The sequence below is a fragment of the Vipera ursinii genome (genome assembly GCF_947247035.1).
Source record: "Vipera ursinii genome assembly, chromosome: 12".
NCBI classification, from domain to species: Eukaryota; Metazoa; Chordata; class Lepidosauria; order Squamata; family Viperidae; genus Vipera; species Vipera ursinii.
This window is the reverse complement of record NC_139525.1, coordinates 6,271,263-6,298,057: the sequence shown is the minus strand read 5'-3', so window position 1 is coordinate 6,298,057 and position 26,795 is coordinate 6,271,263. Positions and strand designations below refer to the sequence as shown.

The window sequence follows — 26,795 nt, the reverse complement described above, 5'->3', positions numbered from 1 at the left end:
TAAAATCCCAGGATCCTGAAACTTAACTGTATTTATTACTCCATGTGTTGGACGAAGTAGATCAATTCCAGAACAGCTTTTACAGTAATATTTCTGTTAAGCAATATGGTATCAGACTGGTTCCCTTTTGACAGTCCATTAGTGCTGAAGGGCATACTGGAAATGCTTTGGTTAATATCTCCAGAATGCTGCAATTCTTTGATGTAATCATCTTTAAAAAGTGCCCTAACTAAAGGAGGCTCCGTAGGCTGGGCCTCTAATATAAAAGCTAATATGAGGGCAAAGCATTTTTCTCCAACTCTTCTGTAAAGAAAATCCCATCTTTGTTCTGCTATCAGCTGATGAATATCTCTGATTATTTATAGTCAAGTAAGGGTCAAGGAAGTTAACAGTAAAATGTAGCTTGCAGCTGAATACACAGACAGCCCAAAGATGAGATTTTATTCTTTGCCATCAGCCCTGACTCCCTTTGTTGCTCTGGAAGGTAAACAGCCTGGTTTTATTGTTTACTACAAGGTCTCCGAAGAACAGCTCCTAATCATTTGTGTGCCTTCTAACTGAGGACTTACATTTAATTCAATTTGAAATTAATACATGTGAATCTTCTGACTCATTCCAACACAGAATTATTTGGTTTGCTGCTATTATTAACAGTAAAACACTCTCTTCTAACTCAAAGTAGCTTATAAAATTTCACTACAGGAAACTATGTTACACAACAATGTATAATTCTTTCATTTATCCAGATGATCTTAAGGACGATTTACACAATTATGAAATGTCTGTTATACTTCTAGCTAACCTTCCTGCTCTGCAGTTCAAGGTAATATTGTCTAACCTCTTCATTTATCTCCATAAAATAAGAAAAAGAAAAATGTAGAATATGGGACTGGGAGGTTGAAGTCACCAGTCAACTTCAGGTTGAGAGATTTCAGCCTGAGAACTAATCCATTATCTTATCTCATCCCAGGACATTGCTGAGAACTTCAGAAAGTTGAGACTTACACACCTACCTGGATCACCAAGAAAGCTGCATTAACTAATACACTACATTAACACCCAGTCTGAAGAATTACACTAAAGTTTCATATTTTGTTCTTCAATTCAAAGCCCACAAGAAATTTGGATGAAAGTTTGCCCACAAAACATAGAAGAACTCACTTTTTTCTTTAATTTCACATTTCCCCTAATTTAAACTATCTATTTTTTAAAAAAAAAAGTTTGAAAATCTAGTAACACTGACACAAATAAAGATAAAACACTGCATCTGGCTGAAGAGTTCAACTGTAGTAAATACATTTTGAACCTTCTATTGTTTTTATCCTACCTTCTTGTTATCTTTTGTAACTACAACTGCACTGTATTAGTACAATACAAGATACCTGACACAATTGAAAATATTTAGATACCCACTTTCCCCCTTACATTTATGGAGACCACATGTATTCTGACATTTGTGATGTAGCTCCACCAAAGAGATTTGTTTCAGAAGATTCAAATATCTATCTCCCTTTTCTCTTTCCTGCTTCTAATGCTCTAAAGAAAATATTTATTCATCAGTCTATTTATTAATTTATTTATGTACTTACTTCCTATCCAGGCTTATACACTGTTCCAACCATATTTAATACTAAGTGATTTATGGACCTCTAAGCAACAATAAGAGGGACGCAGTGGCTCAGTGGGTTAGGAAGCTGAGCTTGTCGATCAGAAGGTCGGCAGTTTGGCGGGTCGAATCCCGAGTGCTGCGTAACATAGTGAGCGCCTGTTACTCGTCCCAGCTTCTGCTAACCTAGCAGTTCAAAAGCACATAAAAATGCAAGTAGAAAAATAGGGACCACTCCCGTGGGAAGGTAACAGCGTTCCGTGCACCTTTGGCGTCTAGTCATGCCGGCCACATGACCACGGAGACGTCCTCGGACAAGCACTGGCTCTTCGGCTTTGAAACGGAGATGAGCACCGGCCCCTAGAGTTGGAAACGACTAGCACGCATGTGCGGGGGAACCTTTACCTTTACCTTTTAAGCAACAATAAGATTTAAAACCAATGCAATAATCATGCAAGTTTGCCAATTGCCAAGCAACGGCTATGACACCTTCACTCTTTTGCCATTCTCAGAAGGGGCAAAATCAGTCCATCATATCCTATAATGGTTGACCAAACACTGGAATTTGCTACCGCTGTTTGTGGTCCTGGCTATCAGTTTGTCTGGCTTGAAAATAAGGGTTGGACCAACTCATGGAGGTTATAAGGGTCAAAGACTATTAGCTTTGATGGACCTGTAAATGACTTTTAAGCTCATCTGTTGGGAGATTAACCAGTTGATGGGCCACTGTGAGAACAGGTTGCTGGATCAGATGATAAGGATATGATTCACTAGGGTACTATTAATGAGCCTTGGTGGAGCAGAGGGCTAATGCCTTCTTAAGTAACACCAGCTGCCTGCAATTAGTGCAGGTTCGCGTCCCACCAGGCTCAAGGTTGACTCAGCCTTCCATCCTTCCGAGGTAGGTAAAATGAGGACCCAGATTGTTGGGGGCAATTAAGCTGACTTTGTAATAATGCCGCTTGGGGTGTGTGTGAAAGCCCTAATAAGCAGGCATATACATAGAATGAAGGCTACTGCTAAGCTTGTAAGCCGCCCTGAGTCTTCGGAGAAGGGCGGGATATAAATGTAATAATAATAAAAATATATATATATTTTTAAGTTTTAAATCTATGGGACTATTTTCTTCTATCACCTGAATCTAGTGTAACTCTTTCATTCTCTTAGCCAAATCAAACAAACATAATAACTAGGAAGCAAACACTAATGTTGTGCAAACAGAGAGATGTTGTTATAAACAGAGTATGAAAAAAGATTACTCTTTCTTCTAATTACAACTTAGGTTGCCATTTTACATTCTTCAGGATAATAAAATGACATTTTTTTTCTGCTATGTCTTTGCTGGTTAACAAATTATACAATGAACTATTAGTCATGACTTCATGAGAACCTGACATGCAGCATGGAAATTGGAGGACTTGGTAGCTAAAAGGAATGAGGGGACAGTTATAGGAATAAATTGTGTAATTATAATGAGTAACATCTGAGTAGGAGATATAATTCATTAATAGCTCATAAGAATGATAAAAAATAATAGACAACTATTACAATTCAAGATTTTTTTTTTCTTTAAAAAAGGGGGGAGGTAAGATGAAAGTCAAACAATTTTAGGATAGTGAATGTTGGAAATAACTTCTGTTACATTGAACAACGTTTGCATAAATAGGACTGGAATACTTTGAGTAATATTTTAATATGAGCCTACATGAACTTGTGCAATAATAGAACCAAACAAGCTATTCTCTAAAATGCACGCTTTAAAATTTGGCAATGCAATTTTCTAATTAGAAAGACAAAAATGGGTTGTAATGGGAATTGCCCGTATTAAGCAAAAACATATGCAAAACAAATATACAAACATTTGTATAAACTGTGTAACTTTTTGTTAGCTAAAACTGATGCACTATCAGGATTCAAGGGGAAGGAAGGAAGGAAGGAAGGAAGGAAGGAAGGAAGGAAGGAAGGAAGGAAGGAAGGAAGGAAGGGAGGGAGGGAGGGAGGGAGGGAGGGAGGGAGGGAGGGAGGAAGGAAGGAAGGAAGGAAGGAAGGAAGGAAGGAAGGAAGGAAGGAAGGAAGGAAGGAAGGAAGGAAGGAAGGACCATCATCTATACCTAGCACAATAGGTATAGGTGCATGCAATATTGCATGCTCCCTTTGTTTGAACTGTGATACCATCTCTGAAGGTGACAAAATACTATTGTTCACATAGCTAAAGCAAGAATAGTATGTTCATATTTGACTCTGCGTTGTATCGATATGTTCAGACTTGTGCACTTTTTGCTGGCTTCTCTTAGAAACTTGGAAGAGAGTAAATTTCAGTATGAGATGTCAGAGGTCCAATTTAATCAATGATGGTTAAATTGTTACATTCCTAAGTTTTCCTTTCTTCTTTTCCACTTTCTGTATTTCTCAAACAATGATACCAAAGCAATTTGTTCCTTCACATTTCCTTGTTTTCATGAGAGCTTTTAAATAAGCAAGATTTTATCATGCTAATAACCTTCTTGAACATAAGCTTAAAGTTGAAGTACTTTTATTCAAATAAGGGAGAAATATACTGATCATTTGCCCCTACTCATCATCACAGTTGTACCAACACCATTAAGTAAACATACCTTTGGTTCTTGGTAATACATACATAGAGTTTTCTTGACAATGTAACAGAAGCAGTTTGAATTTCCCAAATTAATCCACACCACTGGAATTCCAAGATACTAGACCATAGTTTATCCTTTTGGTTTCCAAACCAGGCTTCCAAACGTTAAGATAAGCTACAGTGTGTAAACCTGTCATCTGATTAATGTATGCTCATGTGATTATTAATCTGGCTCTCATTAAGTTAAATTTTATCATGCTGCTCACCTACTTGGATACAGCTGGAATGACCTGCAGTCATACTAATTCAGCTACACATAATAATGTATCTGAAGCATAATTTCCAACAGGAATCACAGCACCCAATCTTTTCTACTCCTTTTTTTTCTTCCAAGAAAAAAATCTTACAACAATAAGATTTGTCACTTTTTGTTTGTTTGTTTTTTAATGGAATATGTTTATGAATATCCAACCGAAGTGATCTAATGTACCCTGAATATAATAGGCAAAATTTCCATCTGGATATCCCCACGAGCGATGGACAAGTTTACTCTATCCGAAGTAATCCAGCTGGGACACTTAAATTTACTTTAAATTACATTAGATTTACATCACTTGTGTCAATTGACATTATTTGTGTAGCGATGGCATTACAGAAATGATGTAAATTGATTCAAATGACCTGATTTCCCTCATTTGCATAATAGCATCATTACCCAAATGACATAATGTAGTGTAAATGTTGTACTTTCAGATTTAATGGACACTCAGGGGTAACCAATCCTTTCTCCTCCGAATGGTCTGTTAAATCAAGGTTTTACTATATGTAGTCTGGAATATAGCCACTGGGTTTTTGCTCATTACAGACACACATATGCAGAATTCATAATTTGAGACTGAAACCCTAACAGGTTTGTTGGCAAACTGCAAAAATGGCAATGGACAGCCATTTTTCCAAAATGGTATAGGGTCTCCAGCAATGGGCAGCCGGGTGTGGACTAGAAGACCACCACAGTCCTCTCCAATCCTATTATTCTACATTCTACGCTTTGAGTTTTATACAAGTGAAAATTGGTCAAATACACACCACTTATGTAATCCATCACAACTCTAGACTAAACTACAAAAGAATTTGTGGTGACTATGAAAAAGAATAGAGTTAGGAACTGTCAGGGTGCAGGGGTTAGAATGCAGTGTTGCAGGGTAATTTTGCTGACTGCCAGGAGTTCGATCCCCACTAGCTCAAGGTTGACCCAGCCTTCTATCCTTCCAAAGTCAGTAAAACGAGGACCCAGATTGGTTTGGGCAAAATGCTGACTCTGTAAACTGCTTAGAGAGGGCTGCAAAGCACTGTGAAGTGATATATAAGTCTAAATGCTAGTGCTATTGTCCTTCCTTCCATCCTTCCTTCCTTCTTTCCTTCTTTCCTTCCTTCCTTCCTTCCTTCCATCCATCCATCCATCCATCCTTCCTTCCTTCCTTCCATCCTTCCTTCCTTCTTTCCTTCTTTCCTTCCTTCCTTCCATCCTTCCTTCCTTCCTTCCTTCCTTCCTTCCTTCCTTCCTTCCTTCCTTCCTTCCTTCCTTCCTTCCTTCCTTCCTTCCTTCCTTCCTTCCAAGGTGGGTAAAATGAGGACCCAGATTGTTGGGGGCAAATATGCTGATTCTGTAAACTGCTTAGAGAGGGCTGTAATGCACTTATCTACTGGTATATAAGCCTACAGTAAGTGTTATTGCGATTGCTAGACTGTATTAACAAAACTGGATGAAATAAATCAGTGTCTATAAATTTGTCTATTTGTCCATCAATCAGACAAAAACATCATTCTTGTTGCTATCAGTCATATGTTTTTCTCTTCAAGAAAGTGAAGCCTAACCTAGTGACTAGTGACTGTGATTTAACCTTACGACTTACAATTATTATATACCTTTTTTTAAAACTAAAAAATGGAATTCCGGGAAGAAATAATTGGGCTTCCTCTCACATTGTCCTATAAATAGAAAATACCAATTATTTCTTCTTACCAATATTAAATGGCCTTCTTCCTTTCCAACGTAGTTAGATCCTACTTATTTTATTGATTACTATTTGAAACAATGACAAATTAGTAGCACATTAAAGATGTTTAGCCAAAACACACAGCAAACAAACAAACATAAACCCAAATAAAAAGCAAAATTTAGTGCCTTATCAACACAGGGGGGAAAAAACAGTGCTTAATAAAATTTCTTTCCTAACACTTTTCCTGTTTTAATTTGAAGGATAATTTGAAGCTGAAGAAGTCACTCAGCATTTCTGTCCTTAAAAGAAGAAGCTCCTCCTCCTCCATCTTCACCTTTTTAATTGATCTCCTCCTTCTCCTCCTCCCAGGAATACAATGTTTAATCTTAATTCTTTCAATAATCAGTAATTCTGCACTGAATGACTTGCAGTTGATCGTTATGTGCAGTAGAACCATACAATACAGCCTTTCATGGAGTAGATCATTTAAAACTTCAAGGTGGGAAATCAAATGTTAATTCTTCCCCCCCCCCCCCGAATGAAAATTATATTTTATAAAGAACTCTTAGAGCCTCAGGGGACAAAAAATAAAGAATCAGGTTAATCTTTCCAGTGTAAAAAATCTCCATTGGTGAGGAATTTCCATCTATTTCCTCTTCTTGTGGCCTTTATAATGCAACTTAGGGGAGTAAATGCAGAACCCGTAATCACACTGAATATATAGTTGGGCGAATTGTATTAAAAGCAACCAGGAGTCTCACATCCATATCATAATGACCGTGTTATATTTTTATTCTATGTGACTGGTTAAATAGCTGGTAACAGCCTTCAGAAGAACCTCCAAGTGATTATTAAGAACACTCCCTTTCTTCCCCCCCCCCCGCCTTCAAATTAACTGGGATAGCTCATCTCTCATCTAGCTCTTAAATCAGTGACCTTAAAATGTGCTCAACAGCAGTCATGCTAAAATGGCTTTTGCGCTACCCTTTAATTGTTCATATTATCCTTTGGCTTTAATTAGAAATTTGTCTGTTCCCAGTGCAGATCAGAACAGTTTCACACTGGAAAAAAAACAACATTAATAAGCCTAATAAAAAGATGACTGCTGAAATGCAATGATGGACCTTGCTAAATTCAGTATTTAAAAATAAGAGGTTAATTGTGGGAATCTACACAACAGAAAGTGGAGCTGTCACTGAATTCAGAAAGGAAGTTCCAACTTTCTTCAACCAATGATCAAGGCAGTAAATGATTACGCCTCCCATCTCAAAGAATCATATCCACGAGGGATCCTTGGTGCTCTATGAGCATGGTTGTTTTCTTACAGACATTTCATTACCCAAACTAGGTAACATTGATAGCACTGATGATGTTGATGTTACCTAGGTTGGGTAATGAAACATTTGCAAGAAAACAACCCAGCTCAGAGAGCACCAAGGACCCCATAGTCATCCTCCTCCTCCTCCTCCTCCTCCTCCTCCTCCTCCTCCTCCTCCTCCTCCTCCTCCTCCTCCTCCTTACTCCCCCATACAAGTCCTACTCCCTTCTAGTACTGATGATGTTACATAGTTGGGTAATGAAACATCTGCAAGAAAACAACCAAGTTCAAAGAGCACCAAGGATTCCTCATTTCAACCTGGAGCTACAAATATGCTCCTTTATTGGAATTACATCCAGGATCAAACTTATCATCAAGCCAGCCAGCTGAAAAAAACAAACAAACAATAAGTGGCCAAGGGATTTAATTTTCAAACTGGTGGTGGAAAGACCATCCAGCCCAGGATCTGGCCATCTACAAGGTATAACTTTTGTATGGAACCTCTGCTTTTAGATGCATTTCTCTACACAACTGACCACCATTCATTCAAACAGCCATCTGAACCTATAATGCTGGTGGATTTGATAGTCTTCAGGATTCCCTTCCTGACAGGCGCCTCACACAGGCCCTCATTTTATGACCTCATCACTTAAGCAATGGGAATTCCAGATCCAATTGATGTTTGTTATAATTGACGATTCCCTGCAGCTTTGTTTGCCGCCATTTTGCCCCATGACATCCCCAAGAATGTTAAGTGCCTATTCAAAGCATTGAAAGCACCACTGGGTTTTTGTGTGTGTGTGTGTGTGTTTAATAGAAAAATGTTATGAAAGTGACCTGCTGCTGGTGATACACATGAAAAACAAATCTCCGAAGCCATTCAGAAAATATTTGCCAATATATTAAATTTATCTTTCTCAAAAGACTGAGCTGTATCCACTATGCTGAGCCCTGGAATAAAGCGAGTGGCAGGTCTGGAATGAAGAATGATAAGAGTCTTATGGCTTATTCACACTTTCATGTCAGAGAATCAAGACAAAATCCAGCGTAAGGCTTGGAAACCACTTTTCTGTAAAAAGCATTTGCAGCTTTTATTATTTGGAGCCAAGAGAGATGTTGGATTTTTTTTTTCAATTCCCATTGGGGAATCCCTTCCCAGATCCACCCCCCCCTTTTTTGTACTGCTGGAGGAATAAAAAAAAGAAAGAAAGGAGAGCAGCATCTTCAGCCTTCCTGTTGAAGAGCAGATATAACTATAACGGTTCGTTTCAGAAACTGATCATAAATAATAAATGGATTTTTGAATGTAGAAGCTTTTCTTCTTCTTCTGAGAAATTTAAAAAGATGAAGGTAAAGTTTCCTTCAAGCAGAGCTCAGTGCCTTGTGACTGCATGAACACATCCATGTAGTTTTCTTTGGCAGAAATAGAAGTGAGATTTATTATTATTATTATTATTATTATTATTATTATTATTATTATTATTATTATTGTTGTTGTTGTTGTTGTTGTTATTATTGCCTTCTAGTGGATTATTTTTCAGCTAACCAATCTAACCTTGTTGTTGTTGTTTGTTGTTGTTGTTGTCGTCATCATCATCATCATCATCATCATCATCATCATCTGGCATTTATACTATAGTTAGGAATCCACAGTGCTATAGCAGAGAAATAGTTTGGCTTGCTAAGGTACTGGCCCTGTTATAGGACACGCTTGCACGCTTCCCCAGGTGTGCCACAGGAGGGTGAGCTGACTTTGCACCTGAGAGAAAGATGAGTGGCTCTTCCTGCAGCATTACCCAAGGCCCCCTCCCTTCCCGGAGCTGCTTCACAAACAGGCATCACAATCAAGTAGGTTCAGAGCCATCAGGAATCCGACTGCCTGCACAGAGCACCAACTCGTCTCCCCACCAAAGTGGTACCAATCTATCTACTTTCATAGAACTTGCTTTCAAACTGTTAAGTGGACAGAAGCTGAGGTGAGTAACAGGAGTTCACTTTCCAAAAAATAGTGCTAGGGCTCGAACCACCAGAGTGGATACCATTTGCAGTGTCATTAAGCCACTGAACCACCATGCCTTGCTCCAGTTCTGGTAATGATTAGAATCCATATACTAACCAGGACAAACCTCACTTACCTCTATATTCAGCCACATGCAGTTGACTTTTTAAAATTAAAATAGATTTTTCGTGGGGGTTTTTCTTCCCCTCTTTCACTAAGAGGATTCGTTTGGAGGCAGGAGATGAATTCATTTTTGCAAAAAAACTCAAAATTATAAACACAGTCTACTCTTGGGAAAATGTGCTTTAGCAGACTTCACTGCAATTGTTTATGTCCATAGTTTGGTCAAGTAAGTATTACAGATTCCTGTAAGAAAACTGATTTCCAACCAAATAAAGGTAATTCTAGAAATGACCAATTCTCTACTCTGGGATTTAAGTTAACTGTGACTAATTATGCAAAGCAATTTCAAAGAGATTGATTAGCAACCAACTTATTTTTATCCTTTCCCAACCACTCCCCACAGATTTGGATCCTAGATTCCCACCCCACAATAATGAAACCCTGTTAAACCATTCATTCTTTCTCCCTCTCATAATTAAATATGTAATTTGAAAGAAGATGGTGAATAAGTAGGATAATGTGTGGAGCTACCGGTGAAAGGATTTTGCAGAACATTAAAAATCTTTCTTTGTGAAGTGAGACAATATGATTTTGAGACACACTTTTTTTTAAATAGTTGGGCATTTTTTTTGTTTAGTTCGGGAGAGAAAGAGATGGGTCAAAAAAACTTTGGGGATTCTTACAAGCTTAAAATCCCTGCTGGCTGTAGGCTGGTAACATGGAAACAAAAGAAGGAAATAAGGTGGTCTTCTCCTTGCTTGAAATAACTGGTCTAAATGTTTATGGAGGTTCTCTATCATCCAGCTCATGGTTGTTCCAAAAATACTTTTCAAAAGACAGTTCAACTTTCTTAATTTTTTTTCCCCCTTGAAGATGTTTTGCTTCTCATCAAAGAAGCCTCTTCAGGTTTTTTTTTTTCAGAACTAAAGAAGTTTCATGGATAAGAAGCAAAATGTTTTCAAGGAAAAAAAAACCCAAGAAAGTCTAGGGTTTTTTTTTTTTTTTTGAAAAGCACCTTTGGGACAGCTGGTCTAAATATGATGCCATTCGAGGACATTGGGAGAAAGGTTCAGAAGAACACTTTGGAGACAGAAGGTCTTCTGAAGGGTGAGAGAGCCAAAATTGCAGCCCAGACCTCAAATGGGAACGCCATCCAGTCCTATGGTCCCTACAACACAAGACCACCCCCCAAAGACTTTACATTGTTTTCCCCCCTCTCCCTCTGCCAGTTTATTAGAACTCAGGGTCCTGTAATGAAACTGGTTGCCATTTGATTCCAGGCAAAGAGATAATGCTTCACCCTAACGTAAAATTAATTTCTGGAATGTATTATCACAGGAGCAGCAGCTGGTGAGCAATTTCCAGGACTCTGATGATGGCTTAAGCAAAGTCCTGGACAAATAACACGTGACAGGAGAAGATGGAATCCAAGTCCAGCTGTCCCATATGGTGAGCTTCTGAATTGCAGGTGGCAATCTTAATCCCCGAGCTGAATCCATTTCCCTAGGCCGTATACTGGATCTTCCTTGGAAGGTGGAAGCCAAAAAAACAAAAAACAAAAAAAAACAACCAAACAAAAAAACAAAAACAAATCAAAAATGCTCCCTGCTCCATCTGAACTGTGCTAAACTAATAATCCATTCTAGATTGTTGTTTTTGTTTTGTTTTGTTTTTTTCCATGTCCCTGATTGTTTCTCAGATTCTAACTTCTGAGATACAGAATGCCCACATTCTGAACATTTCACTAACAGAAACAGCTGCAAGGTGTTGTTGTTTGTTTTTTTTCCAGACAAATCTTGCAAATATCAGTTAGAGCAAAACAAACGTAAGCTCTGAATCATTTCTTTGTTCATAAAGTCAGAATTTTGCTTCTGCTGGTCTTTTTTTTTTTTTTTTTGCTAGTAAGATTCCGGAGCTCTTAGACATGGGGAGATTTAGTAACTAGAGTAGTTCTCCCTCGTTTCTCTCCTCTGTGTTTCCCAATTTTGTAAAGAGGAATTGCAGAGAGGGAGGCTTACCTGCCCTCCAAATAACTTTGCCTCCGGCTAGAGCAAGCTTTTGGATGGAAGCTCTGGGGTCATGTTCTCTGCTTGCTGGCTGGAGACAGACCAGAATCGACATATAGCCTTTTCAGAGGTGACTGGGCATTCATGCTGCAGTTGAGTCCTTTGTCAGGACCCACCCCAAACCACGTCTTAGGAAGACAAAACTCTTGGAGCCAAATCTAGTCCAAAAAGAATCTTTACTATGACATGCTTGGTTGTAGGAATATAAGACAGGACTTAATATTGTCCCACAAACTAAACCCTTATAAAGAGTTCCCGGTTTAACCTCCCTTAACCCCATTTGGTCAGTCCCCCATCATTTACCTCGTATCATCCCTCTCGTGGGAAAAAGGAACTTAGGATCTTTTATGTTTATTGCTCTCTTCCGTGACACAAGCCAGATGCTAGCCCCCCCTTTTGTTTCCCCAGTTCAAAAGGCTTCTCTTTTCCTTTGAAATGCCTAATACCGGTTCAATACACATCCATTCCCTCCTCTTCAGGAGATGGCAGAATCCATGGAATAATGTTTGAAACATACATTTATGAATATGGTATAAATGGATTCTGACATCGTTACTATGAAATCTCAGCAAATCACTGGGATGTTTTGAATGAAACAGTGCCCAGTGCGCAGTTTCTCCAACAGAAGGACAGATTTGAAAAGGACTTTAGAGGTCTTCTAGTCCAGCTGCTCAAGAAGGAAACAGAAAGCAGGAAACCCTATATACCATTTCAGACAAATGGTTGTCCAATCTCTTCTTAAAAAAGATGTTGGAGCACCCACAGTTCTGGAGGCAAGTTGCTCCACTGGTTAATTGTTCTAACTGTCAGGAAGTTTCTCCTTAGTTCCAGGTTGCTTCTCTCCTTGATTAGCTTCCATCCGTTGCTTCTTGTCCTGCCTTCAGGTGCTTTGGAGAATAGGTTGACCCCATCTTCTTTGTGGCAGCCCCTCAGATATTGGAACGCTGCTATCCTGTCACCCCTAGTCCTTCTCTTTGTTAAACTAGACATCCCCAATTCCTGCAACCCATTCTTCTTGTCTTTTAGCCTCCAATCCCCTAATCAACCCCCAAAGCATTCCAACATTGATACAAAATTATCTACTTACTGGGACAATGCTTGAAAGATTTGGCTTTGTCATCGTTTCTTGTTGTTGCTATTCCTCCAACTCTAAAGGCTGGCAAACAAACCTTTTTTTAGAAAAAAAAAAGTGGGGGGGATAGTTGTGTGGTGCAAAATAAAATGCACAATAACCTGTTACAACCCATTCTGCTTTGGCATTGTTAAGCCTGGATTTCAATCACGATTTTTGAAGAAAGGCCAGTGACTAAAATCAATCGAACGACTGAGTCCTATTCATCATTTTTTTTTTTTTGCTTTATTGGCAGTTTACGCTCGGAAAATTAAGTCTCTGAAAAGAAACCTAAAGAAAGAGAGGGGTAACTTGTCTGTCTGATAGTTGTGTAGCCAGATATTATCTCAGAGAGAAAGACCTGCTTAGCACTGGGTCTCTGCCGCTCTTCTGATTACAATCTCATTCCGCATGTCCTTGGTAAAGTGGTGTTTGCTGTGACCTCCAACTTGTTTAAATATTCAGCAGAAAGTTTATGGACTTTCCCATAACCTTGATTAAAAGCCTAATGGGAACCCCCAATGCTGAACCAAGGATTTTTTTTTTTTATTTCATTTTATTTTGCTTTGTCAAGCAACTGGAGAGTTCCATGCTGATTTCTGCTGGTTATGAGCACTTCTGATCAGCATCCGAAGGGCCCAAAAAATGGAACAAAGGAATGGAGAGAAACTAACGCCAGCCCATAAAATACCAAATTGCTTTGGACTTCTCCAGATGAAAAGGGATGTCTGCCAGACAAATCATTTGCACAGCAGGATTTCTCTTACATACTGAAGGAAGTTGATTTGTGTATGTAAATAAGGGGAGCCCAAAGAGATACATTCTCAAACACATTTTCCCCATGCAGTAATTTATTTATTTATTTTTTTCTTTTTCTGAAAGCAGAACACTTTTTTTTTGCAACTGCATCTCTCTCCTTAAAAGTCAACGACAAAGAACTGTTGCATTCAAGAAGGAGGGGAGGGGAAAGAGAACGAAACGTTATATTCTACAAACAAAATTTGTAAGAGTCTCCAACAGATTCTAAATTGAATGTACAGGCAGGGCCAAGGCCGAGGGGGTGTAAAATCCACACTTTCAACAAGAGCAATCCTCCGTTCCCAGTTCAAGTGGGCAAGATTTTTCTTCTCCTTTGTGACTCCATCTGCTGAGGCCATGATTTCTGCCCATTTTATTGACATACTGAAAGAGAACTGAATTTGTTTATCGAGTCCAATCAGCCTCCATTTTATTTAGTTTTGAGAAAAATGTGCCAGAGTGTATTTTTTTAAAAAAGACCACTTCTACAAGGCACATAGCAGCCATTCATGTTTCAGAATAATGTAATTTCTAAGACTATTCTGGGCCTATAAAATGAGAGTTGGCAGGAGTTGCTGCCAAGATTAGTTCAGACTCCTAGGTCTGGACTGCAACAGTCCTGGATGATCACTGACTGGCGCAAGAAATGCACACAATTCTTCCTCTTTCTGGCCATCTAGTCATTGCTGGGCGTTTTGTGGCTCACAACTCATTTAGCTGATAGGCAAGGTATCCCTAATCTCCCCCTGCATATTAAAAAAAACAGTGAGATCACCTTGCCGACAAAAGTCCATATAATCAAAGCTCTGGTTTTCCCAGTAGTAATGTACAGCTGTGAGAGTTGGACCATAAGGAAGGCTGAGTGCCAAATAATTGATGCTTTCAAGTTGTGATTTTGGAGAAGACTCTTGAGAGTCCCTTGGACTGCAAGATCAAAACAATCACTCTTAAAGGAAACCAGCCCTGGCTGTTCTTTGGATGGACAGATGCTGAAGCTGAAACTCAAAGACTTTGGCCATCAGATGAAAAGACAGGACACATTGGAAAAGATCCTGATGTTGGGAAAGATGGAAGGCAAAAAGGGAAAGGGGATGGCAGAGGAGGAGATGGTTAGATAGGGTTGTCAAAGCAGTGCCCCCAAGGTGCTTTTTCAGGAGGCAACCAGACTTTCTTGTTTTTCTTTGAAGACATTCGCTTCTCATCCAAGAAGCTTCTTCAGCTCTGACTGAATGGATCCTTCCATTCCCCACCATCCAGTCAGAGCTGAAGAAGCTTCTTGGATGAGAAGTAAAATGTCTTCAAAGAAAAACAAGAAAGTTCAGTTGCTTCATGAAAAAGCACCTTTGGGATAACTATGACCTGGATGACAGAGAATCTCCATAGACATCAAAGCAGTGGGCATGACTTTGGGCAGAGTCATGCACGATTTAGCGACTGAACAACAACAGTCTCCACTGATAAATACTGTAAGTGATGAAGGAAAATAGATCCTGTTTGTTAATATGGAAAGGAACTGAGAAGCAACATCAGAAGGGGGTTCAATCTTTACAAATTCAATTATCCAGACTGAGGTACTGAAACACAGAGGCATGATGACCCACATGTTTTTGTTTTCATTTTTTTATTACTATGGATGTTTTATTTACTGGGCATGTTTTATTGGCACAGCATGATCAATTGTCAAGTGTTCTGTGAAATCTGGAAGCATAAATGTCAGAAACATTCATAAGCGTGGGATATTATTTGTTGGTTCTACAACCAACAGGGATAAAATTGGGAACTTTTATATTATATTTAATGCTCCGTTAAGATAACAGTATAATATTATAATTCTCTTTTTTAGATCAAGCTTTTTCATGTGTGTGTGTGTGTGTGTGTGTGTGTGTGTTTGTGCATGTCCATCCATGCCCTGTTATCTTCTAGCAATATGTTGAGAAATATTTTTAATACTTTGTTGTATAAACAAAGTCTTAATTGCTCCCCCTGAGAACCCAGGCCTATGGAAGCATACTCATTACCTCATCTTACCTTAACTATTCTTGCAAAGAAAAGATTCACTCATTAAGTTTAGACTTTAGCAACCAGAACAAATTAAAAAAAAAAAAAAAGAAGAGAAATTGCTCTACGCCAATCAGTAAAATTGTTGGCAATTCCAATCAGTCAGCTGATTGGAAAGGATTGCAAAGCAGATAGATACCTGCTCATGATAATAAACTAAAAATTCATGGATCCAACAATGGAATAGAATTAGTTTCCAAAATACAGTATGAAACTAACAAGCTTCCTTCTTTCCCAAATACTTGTCATTCAAAAACTTTTTTAGCAGGAAAAAAAAGGGAGCAAATGTTTAATAATGTATCAGAGCAGAGTTGATTATACAGTGTAATAGGCTATCATTATTCATTTATGTGTCTTCAGCCAGGTAAGCTGATGGGGTTTTGACAAGCGACTCCACAATAAAAGTCATATGGAATGTTATGGACACATTAAACATTAATCAGATTCTACACATTGCAGCACATTGACCCAACCTCTTCCTCCAAGTGTGAGCAATCAGACACAAAGGTGATGGAAGTGCTAAAATAAAAAAGTGTGAAAATCAAAATGTCAAGGGTTTGAAGAGAATATCAGCTTTCCGACATCAACTTTGGAGAGATAAAAATGGAACCTGGGATAGACGTGCAGCACAATCCTCTTACATATCTTCTAGATATGTACATTTATGAACCCTAAAGTCAGATTCATATGAACATCCTTAGGCATCTGATTATTTTCACCACTATAGGTGTCTCTTTAGGACAGCTTGGTTAACATGACTTAATAAGGGTATTGATGCAGTAAGGAAAGGATGAAACTATTCTGAACATCCCTGCAGAAGTTACAATTTACTGTACAGGTAGTCCTCGACTTGTAGCAGTTGATTTAGTGACTGTTCAAAGTTACAACATCACTAGGAAAAAATGGGATTTATGATCATTTTTCACGCTTACGACCTTTGCAGCATCCGCATGGTCACATGATCAAAATTTTAAAAAGTTGGCAACAGACTCATATTTATGACGTCTGCAGGATCCCAGGGATCCTGTGATCAGCTTTTGTAACCATCTGATAGGCAAAGTCAGCAGGAAAATCTGATCCACTGAGCAACCATGTTACTAATTTGACCACTTTGTATTAAGTGTATTAAGTAACACGCTTAACTGTGACAAAAAAAGGTGGCAAAATGGAGCACAACTCACTTAAGTGTCTCACTTAGCAACAGAAAGTTTGGGCTCCACTGTGGTCATAACTTGAGGATTGCCTGTAGAAGCGCGGGGTGAATTCCTTTCATGTTTCAAGGTCAATAGACTTTGGGAATATTATTATTATTATTATTATTATTATTATTATTATTATTATTATTATTATTATTATTATTATTATTATTATTATTATTATTTCTGCTTGCGTGTGCCCTGTTTGGAAAGTATTATGGCCTATCACAATGTTTTCCACCTTTTCTAAGGCTGATTGTGTTGAAATAATCCTGAAACAATAGGAAATGAATCACTGTTCTTCAGGCTTTGGCCAACACATTTTGGCAGCCAAAAAAAGATGATTAGGAAACTAACAAAATTGGAAAGGATCTTGGAGGTCTTCTCCCTGCTCAGGCATGAAGCCCTACAATGGTTGTCCAGTCTCTTTTTGAAAGCCTGCATTGATGGAGCACCCACAACTTCTGAAGACAATTTGTTTCACTGATTAATTGTCCTCACTGTTAGGAAGTTTCTCCTTAGTTCCAGGTTGCTTCCCTCCTTGATTGGTTTCCATCCCTTGTTTCTTGTCTTGCCTTCTGGTGCTTTGGAGGATAGGTTGACTCCCTCTCCTTTATGGCAACCCCTAACAAGAAGTCATTCTCATAATCAACTATCACTATATGTTAACTGCCAATTTAAAGTTCAGGTGAATCTAGAAGTAGGCATAATTTTTATATTCTACTGTGGCTCCTAAGGAAATCACGTAAGGGATATCTGAGGGAACACCTGCTGCCGGCATCAAATGCCCTTCGCCCAGTGCGCTCCCACAGGGAGGGTCTGCTCAGGGTCCCGCCGGTAAGAGACTGCCGGCGGGTGACACCCAGGGATAGGGCCTTCTCGGTGGGAGCGCCTGCCCTCTGGAACCAGCTGCCGGTGGAGCTGAGAACTGCCCCCGACCTTCGATCATTCCGCCGGGGCCTGAAGACCTGGCTCTTCGAGCTCTCGGGCCCAGACTGAGGAGGAATTTTTAATTTGGGGTTCTTTTTAATTGACTACAGGGTTAATTTAATATTTTTTAATTTGGTTCTTAATTTTTGTATTTTGGATTTTTTAATTTCCTGTAAACCGCCCTGAGTCCTCAGGGAATAGGGCGGTATATAAATATAACTAAATAAATAAATAAATAAATAAAATAAGGGCTTTGGAATAACTTGGAAAATGGAAAATGGAGAACGTTACAGTTACCAGTTCTTAGGATCAGGTAAGGCTATGATCTGGAGGAGACAACGACCTTATTGGGAAGTTTAAAAAGCATTCGCTGAAGCAGGAAGCAACCTACTTTTTATCTCTCCATTATACATAATACACAACCACTATTACACAACGTCTGTGCACTCAGGAAAATCATTTTCGCAGAACGTTCTAACTTTCTGAAATCTTTTTCTCCCTCTCATCAACTTCTTTCAGAAAAGATTTGCATCTCCAGCTTATTTTTGTCACTGCCTTGCTGAGCTCAATAGAAGCCGGGGAAATGAATGAGAATAATACTTAAGATCTTTTCATTTGATCTAAAGCATTTTCTTAAAATTGCCAATCTAGCTACAAGAACACTCATACAATGATAGCACCCTCTTTATTACACAATGACTGAGAATGAATTAGCACGGGCAGAAGGCAAAGTCTATTCAATATTGTAGTTACGTTGAATTTCTCTGCTAACCTAAGGTTAAATGCCAACAATAACAATAATAATAAAAATACTTTAAAACAATTTTCACTGATGAAAGAAATGCATTAATATATAAGAGGAGGTTGTGAAGGAAAGAAACAGCATATTGTTTTGTCGGTTAACTGCTGCAAACTTTGTTACCTATGGTATGGCTTTTTGGATTGCACCAGGATGACTCAGACTTTAATTTAATCTTCCATTTTTCTTTGTGTAATTAATTCAGTTCATCTTTGGCACTTTTTGTGTGCAGATGTTTTTTTTTTGCAGAGGCACAGTAGGAAGTTTCAGTAGCTTAACCAAAAAGAGCAGGCTTCTAAGTTACATGAAGAGAGAGGAAGGAAGGAAGGAAGGAAGGAAGGAAGGAAGGAAGGAAGGAAGGAAGGAAGGAAGGAAGGAAGGAAGGAAGGAAGGAAGGAAGGAAGGAGGGAAGGAAGGAAGGAAGGAAGGAAGGAAGGAAGGAAGGAAGGAAGGAAGGAAGGAAGGACTAATTCCAACCATTGACCTTGTTATTGTTATTGCAACTGCCTTATTTTCTCCATCACTGACCCACTAGTTATAGTTCAACTGGAGGAGAGAATTTGTTAAACAAAATGAAATGAAATGTGTGGTTTGTTTTGTATTGTATTATGTAGACAATAGTTTTCTCTGCAGGTTTAAATACTAGACTGTTTGAATGGCATATTTGTTATAACTTAGTATAAATAGCATTTTTCAGTCTATCAGGTTTTTTGTAATGTAGGATGAAGTGTGCAATCGTTGCTTACAAATTCTCTCTCCTTTTGCAGGGCCCATCTTCATTCCATGGACAACGGGGGGGGGGGGGGGTTGTGTGCTGCCTGCATCCCATGGATGGGGCTTTGCTTGTTTGTGCAGACCAGTTACTGGCATGTTGCGGCCCATTACCGGTCCATGGTATCCCTGCTCTATTGCACATGGATGCTCCAAACTAGGCAATATCATCAGTGCATGATTTTACTTTGTTTGGTAACGAAATGTCTGCGAGAAAACAACAAGCGCAGAGACTACCAAGGACCCCACATTACAAAAGCTCATGTGGACTGCAGAGATCAGTCCACCCAACAGTTTGCCCCATTCCAGAGCCAATAAGAGAAGCTATGACAGATCTGGCCCAGGATTGCTACAGATAACAGTAGTTCTTTACTCACGGCCACAATTGAGCCCAACATTTCTGTAGGTAAGTGAGTCTTGCCACATTTTATGATCTTTCTCGCCACACTTGTTCAGTGATTCACTGCAGTTGTTAAATTAGCAACACGGTTATTAAATGAATCCGGCTTCCTCCATTGACTTTGCTTGTCAGAAAGTTGCAAAAGGGGATCAGGTGACCTCGGGGCATGGCGACCGTCATAAATATGAGTCAGGGGCCAAGCGCCTGAATTTCGATCGCCTGACCATGCAGATGCTGCCACGGTCTTAAGTGGCCCTAAGTCAGTGCAGTTGCAATTTTGAACGCTCACTAAAGAAACTGTTGTTAAGTCAAGCTACTTCATTCCTTCCCACCAGACCAACAGGGGACCATCTGCACGCATTATTTGACAGAGGATAATCCTGACTTTTGACATCTCATAATTCCATCTGAGCGTGGCAGAAGACACAGCTTTGAGAAAAATTCAATATTCCCGCATAGATGAAGTTGTTGACAACTACCTGTTTAGCAAATAAAGCCATGCAGTGTTATGGCCCACTGCCTCCTTTGCCAATATCAAGTTTCTGATGAACACTTTATTCCTCTATCATCTGAGACAATATACTCCACCTGAAATTGCATTCTTTGATATGTTTTTCTCCCAGAGCTGGGCCGTTCAGCTATTTTTATCTTTTCCATTTATTTCCCAACACAAACCTTTCATCCTTGATAATCTTTAATACCTCTAAGTTTATACACAGACTTCTTTCTCCCTCCAGAAACATTACAATGCATCTGTTGTTAAATATCGTGCACGTCCTTAGAGGCATCCATCAATATATTTTCTTTATCAATAAACTGACTCAGTTCCTCTATCTATTTTGGGCACTGGCTTATCACACTGGATTTTTCTAACCATTTTGGTTGCATCTCTAATATTTATTTATTTATTTTTGTTTGTTTCTGGTCCAAAAATAGAGAAGGTTGACGACTTATCAAATTTATCGAAAACTTTTGCCTTTCAATTTGGATGTATTATTAATTTTTAAAGTTAGTAATACATGATTACGAACTCACTGGTAGCTTGTTCCGATTGGACTGAAAGGAAGTGGAGATATTTTAAATTTAAATATTTTCTAAATTATCATTTTAAATGTTTCTCTTTCATTTAGACCAAGTCTGCTCATCTGCTTAAGTCCAATACAGCATACATGCAGACACACATATATTCACAAAAAACACTCAAACAACTCCCAAGATTATGGTAAGTAAATTAACCTTTACAATTACTACAATCAGTATATCATATTTGGAGAAAGGTGCAATCTTTTTTTAACTTTTTTGCTTGTTGTGTTGTTGTAAATGTTTTCTCCAATAAATTATTGCAAGAAAAGTTGAGAGTGAAGACAGAATGAAATAAAAGAAGAATAGAAATGGTGGATAGAGATAGATGTATGGATGGATGGATGGATAGATAGATGATAGATAGATAGATAGATAGATAGATAGATAGATAGATAGATAGATAGATGCAAATATTAAAAAATGAAAAAAACTGGTTAAACTGGTTCGGGAGAAGAATATTTCTAAGAATATGAGTCTCCTCTGCAAATAGCTGTCAAAATTCAAGACATTTGTTCTCTTTTCTGTATTTCTTCCATGAAGGTGGCCAATTTTTGCTTTCCTCTCTTGCAATCTTGTTTTAATCTAATATTTATGACATTGTATTTATGAACTTTAAGAACTTTTCTACATGCTTAACAAAAAATAAATGAAAATGTTTTCCCTGTGCACACTGCCCTAATTCAACAGATACTACTAACTTGAGGATACAGAACACCATTATGTGTTTATACTGTACATACTGGCTATACAACTGTGAAAATGCAGAATTTTCAGGTTGGTGTGATGGGAGGAAAGTGGTGATATAACACAATGCTACAATGCTGGTTACATTTAAAATCCTGACATCTATATACTAAAAGAACACCAAGACATAATTGCATTGATGGACCCATCTGTCAATTCTCTTTCTCTTACATTTATTGAAAAAAAAATTCTCAGCACCTTTTAAATGAAAAACAAAAGGAATGTGCATTTGGTTTTAAAGAAAATCCTATCCATACCTATTGTGTAATGTGGCTTTTGCACAAACTGAAATTAGTTAAAGCAATTTTACCTAGGGCTTTACTTAAAGATCATGTCATACAAAGTATTGTATTTTTACAATATTTTTTACTTAGGTGATCAATCAATATACCTCAAGACCAATCCAGAATGAATGAATGAATATATTTATTTATTCCTAGATATCAAACTATATCTTGTTCCCTTTCAAAGAAGAGGTTCCTCTGAAACTGTAAATGCATGCAAGCATTGCCTACATAGATACGTACTATATATACTGAACGCATCATATTGAGCCTATTCTCTTACTGTAGGTGAGAATATCTGCTGAAAGAGGACTTAATTATGTCAGTTACACTTTCACCTCTGTGCAACAGGATTTGTATTTTAGATGTCCTTATGTCCTTCTTGAAAAATCCTCTTCTGCAAGAGTCAATTTCATGTTTAGTGAGATCTTTAATGAGCCCATTAGCGCTGGAAGATAATGGTTGAGATTACTTATTAGCCTTCTTTATTTGACTGGCTCATTTGCTTAATTTTAGAGATGGTCGGACACTAAAAAGCCTTATGTATAAATACAGGACTGTTCAAATGTACCTGCTGATAGGTAATAAAGGTAAGACTGAACCCACCTCCAAGAGAGGTTGAAGGTGGGTTCAATGGAGACCTATACACTGCTTTCCATAATGGAGCTTAACACAGATTAGGTGCAATGTGTAGATGAGTTAAGTTGCCCTTTGGGTAAACATTTCAATTATCTGTCCATATAAATATCATTTCAGTAGGAAGTATAATAACTGTATTTGCTACATGTTCTACTTTTTTAATTCCATGAATTTGCATAGGTCACTTCATTATTTACCATCTTGCATTAATAATCTACCTTTCTTCCATGAGAAAGCTCAAGCAGATACAGCGAAAACTCCCTATCAATGCAGTGACTATACTCAAGACATATTTTGTGCCAAGAATCTCCAGGTTAACTCATAGTGATTTTGGTCAATGCCAATGGTGTTCCAACGGTGCTCCAGATGTTTTGAGATTGCACTCAAAGTCCCTATCCCTATTTATTTACTTTAAAAGGTAAAGGTTCCCCTGCACATGCGTGCTAGTTGTTTCCGACTCTAGGGGCCAGTGCTCATCTCCGTTTCAAAGCCGAAGAGCGAGCGCTTATCCGAGGACATCTCCGTGGTCATGTGGCCAGCATGACTAGATGCCAAAGGCGCACAGAATGCTGTTACCTTCCCACCGTAGTGGTCCCTATTTTTCTACTTGCATTTTTTATGTGCTTTTGAACTGCTAGGTTGGCAGGAGCTGGGACGAGTAACAGGCGCTCACTCTGTTACGTGGCACTCGGGATTCGTCCCGCCAAACTGCCGACCTTCTGATCGACAAGCTCAGCATCCTAACCCACTGAGCCACCTAACCCACTGAGCCATTTACTTTATGTATTTAATTAATTAATGGTTGGCTGAGGAATTCTGGGAGTTGAAGTCCACAAGTCATAAAGGGGCCAAGTTTGAAGACCCTTGCGTTAAATACTTAGTAGAACCAAACCATCCTCAATATGTAATGTAAGTTCTTCAGTGTGGAAGACATTCAGTGCTAGAACATGGCAGAGTTTCCTAGTATTCTCTCTAGATGGCCGATTTGGATTTGCTTGTATTATTGCCCTGTTTGATTAGGGATTTACAGTAAGATTCAGTACTTTGAACCATGATCTGAAATAAACTGGGTAGCCTGGAATTGATCCAAGAAAAGAAATCCACAATACAACCCATAAAATGTGCAGTTATGGAAGTCTAGGCATAGCATTTTTCACTGGCTGAAGTTTTGGATAATGTTCAAGGACATACAGATTTTGGATGCATTAGTGATTAATATATGAATCACTCTAGTAAATGTAGTTAATGAAATATGAAGAATTTCAAGAGTTCCTTGGAATCAGAAGACTTCTGATACCCAGCCACCACCACCTCTACCACTGCCAAAAGTAGCTTTATTTCATAGGCAGTTATGTATTTTATTTCTTTCTGCATCTTTTTACTTATCATTTTGTTGAATTTCTACCTATAGATGCAGCGGGCTTTTAGCTACGCATCTGCCTAACAGTGAATCACAGACATGTCAAACACAAGGCCCGGGGGCCAGATCCGGCCCACGAAGTGGTTTCATGTGGCCCGTGAAGCCATCCTGGAAACAGTGAGGGAATGGCCCCCCACTGCCCTGGCCCTGGCCCAGAGACCCTCCTCCTGCCAGAGACCCTCAGATCTGTCCCACTCCTGCCCAGGCCCCCATAGGCACCCTTGATGCGAATGATGTAGAGCTGGCCACGCCCACCCAGTAGACCATACGTACTCTAGCCACACCCACCCAGTAGGCCACGCCCACCCAGGCCACACCCACCTGGCCCCTTGAGGGCAACCGCAATGCTGATGCGGCCTTCAATGAAATTGAGTTTGACACCCCTGGTGTATAAAGATACCAAGCAGTAGATTTTTCTTGGAGATGTTGCAGAGGTAAGGGCAGCAGCATATAATGTTTAAGAGAGCAACAGATCTTTAGTTATGGAAATAAAACTTAGGGAGAAACAAGAACCAACTGTTTTATTTCTTATCAAAAACATTGATAAGACAATTCTCATCCTAGCATGATTGCAATTATATTTTCCAGTTATTGTGCCCTGCTTGTCATTTCCCAAGAAAAACGTTGAATTTTACAAATAGAGGAATCTAGATGAATCTTTAATATGATTGAGTAGATCTTTTATATTCTTAGAAGGATCTGGAAATATATATCTGGGCTTAAATATTTTGCAGAGGAAATACACATAATGCTGGCTCAAAGTGTGAATCGAACATCTGTGCTAATCTATACTTAAGAACTTTATCTGTTTTCTCTAACATTACATAACTGCTTCTTAATTTTCCCCCTGAAATAAGAAAAATAGATCCATCTGATAGGACCCACTTCCTAAAGGCTTAAGATGTCAGGTTCTCTAGACATGATGGCACATTATGATTATGACTCTTCAAAAGATCCACTAATTTAAAATGGGAACGTTCAGCCTACCCTGTGATCTTTTAATCTTCACCCATTTCCACCTCTCTTAATTCAAATATCTGGATAATGAGTACCCTAGAAGTGATATATGGGAACATTCACTCTAGGTTGTCCATAAAAGGTTGACTTTTGTCAAAGCCTGTAGTGAAGTGTTCAGCCTCTACATTCTCTCACCTATGTGTAGGCTAATTAGATTAAATGTGGAAGATCAATCACATAGTAGTGCCTTGGTAAGATTAATTGCTCCATCTCTGCAAATTAATTTTTTAACATGCCACTTTGAAGATGGTAGAAACCAATACAGTTAAGGAACTGCACCCAGACAGAATGTATATAGTTATCCTTCAAAGCATGTCCTTATTAAGAGTTTTATATTTTCTGTAGCAGCATTCACTATTTGATTATGAACAGTCTATCTATTAGCACTAAGAAAAACTGTAATCTCAGTTGTGTTTCAAGATGGATCCCAGTTAATAGTAGAAGAACAACTGTGATGGACTAGTAGACCATCTACTTCAACAACCAATCTAGCCCCTCAGGAAAACCCTGAGGTTGGTGTGGCAGAAGTAGGTACATTCCAATGACTCTCTGCCTAACTAGCTTTCTCTGACTGATGAAGCAACAATAATAGTCCAATTACCACGATTCAACCTTCAAAAACCAATCTAACCCAACCTTTCTTTCAGACATTCACTTCCAGATGCATAGGGGAAGCTGATAAGCAAAATGGAATTGCATCCTCAAAGCTGTTGACTGCTTCTAATACAGTAAATGCAAACAGTAATGTATAGCATTATAGTTGTGCAAATCCTTAGGTATATGTGTTTCGCAATTTACGACACCATGTGTGAAGCACCTATTTCTCAAATAACAGTAACAATAACAAATTGGAAGAGACCTTGGAGGTCTTCTAGTGCAACCCTCTGTTTAGGCAGGAAACCCTATACCATTTCAGACAAATGGCTGTCTAGTCTCTTCTTAAAAACTTCCAGTGTTGGAGTATACACAACTTCTGGAGGCAGGTTGTTTTCTTCTGCTGGATCAAAATCAGATCCTCTTTGCTCTTCCATTTACTTTTCCCTTCCTTTTAAAAAGCTATCTAATAACTCCGCTGTTTCAAACCCTCATTAATACCTTCTCATTTATTAAATGGTTTCTCTTCCTCCCTGGAAGCAGTTGCAGCTGAGTTATAAAAGCACTTTCTTCTTCCCTTTTACCAAAAGGCAACTAAACCTACCATTTTCTTTTTGTTTGTTTGGGTGTGTTTTTTAAAAAAAAGAATCCTGCTGTTTTCATTTCTCATTCCATCTCTTCGGCTGAATTTTTACCCTATGATGCATAAAAATGCATCGTTTGGAACAATTTATAAAGACTCTTTTTGTAAATCTCCAAACCAAAATGAGTAAACTCCATGCAATTTTATTGCAATTTTCATTAATCTTTCCTCATTTTTAACCAACAAGTAACTAGATCATGGTCGACCACAGGCAACAGGTGTGCAACTATTGTTTTGCTTACCATAGGCTCTGAAGCTACAATATATTTCATAAAGCATTTAGCAACCATCTAATCACTGAATTGCATTTCCATTTTCCACTAATGCCTGGCTAATTATTTCAGGAACCAAGCTCTTTGTAAGAAAGAAAGTTGGGCAGTTTACCTCTAGAAGGAAGCTTGCAGAATCAGGAAGCGCAGGAAAAAAATGACCCAGTAATAAAATTTATTTGAAAGCAAAACTAAAGAAGATTTTGCTCTGACATGGCCCTATTAAACCAGGTGTGTGTGTGTGTGTGAAATCTGTGTGCATGTAAAGGACTACAATTATTTTCTTAATTAAAAAAATATGTAGGTATGTAGAGCCTTGGTGGAGCAGTGG

The 26,795-nt window shown here is 38.6% G+C and overlaps 1 protein-coding gene across 1 annotated transcript in view; it reads right to left on the bottom strand.

The window, feature by feature from the left end:
• Positions 1-26,795, bottom strand: part of PCDH11X (protocadherin 11 X-linked) — a gene marked incomplete at both ends in the record, with an annotated part of 442,916 nt that overhangs the window by 88,055 nt on the left and 328,066 nt on the right. The gene's annotated exons all lie outside the window — the stretch shown is intronic.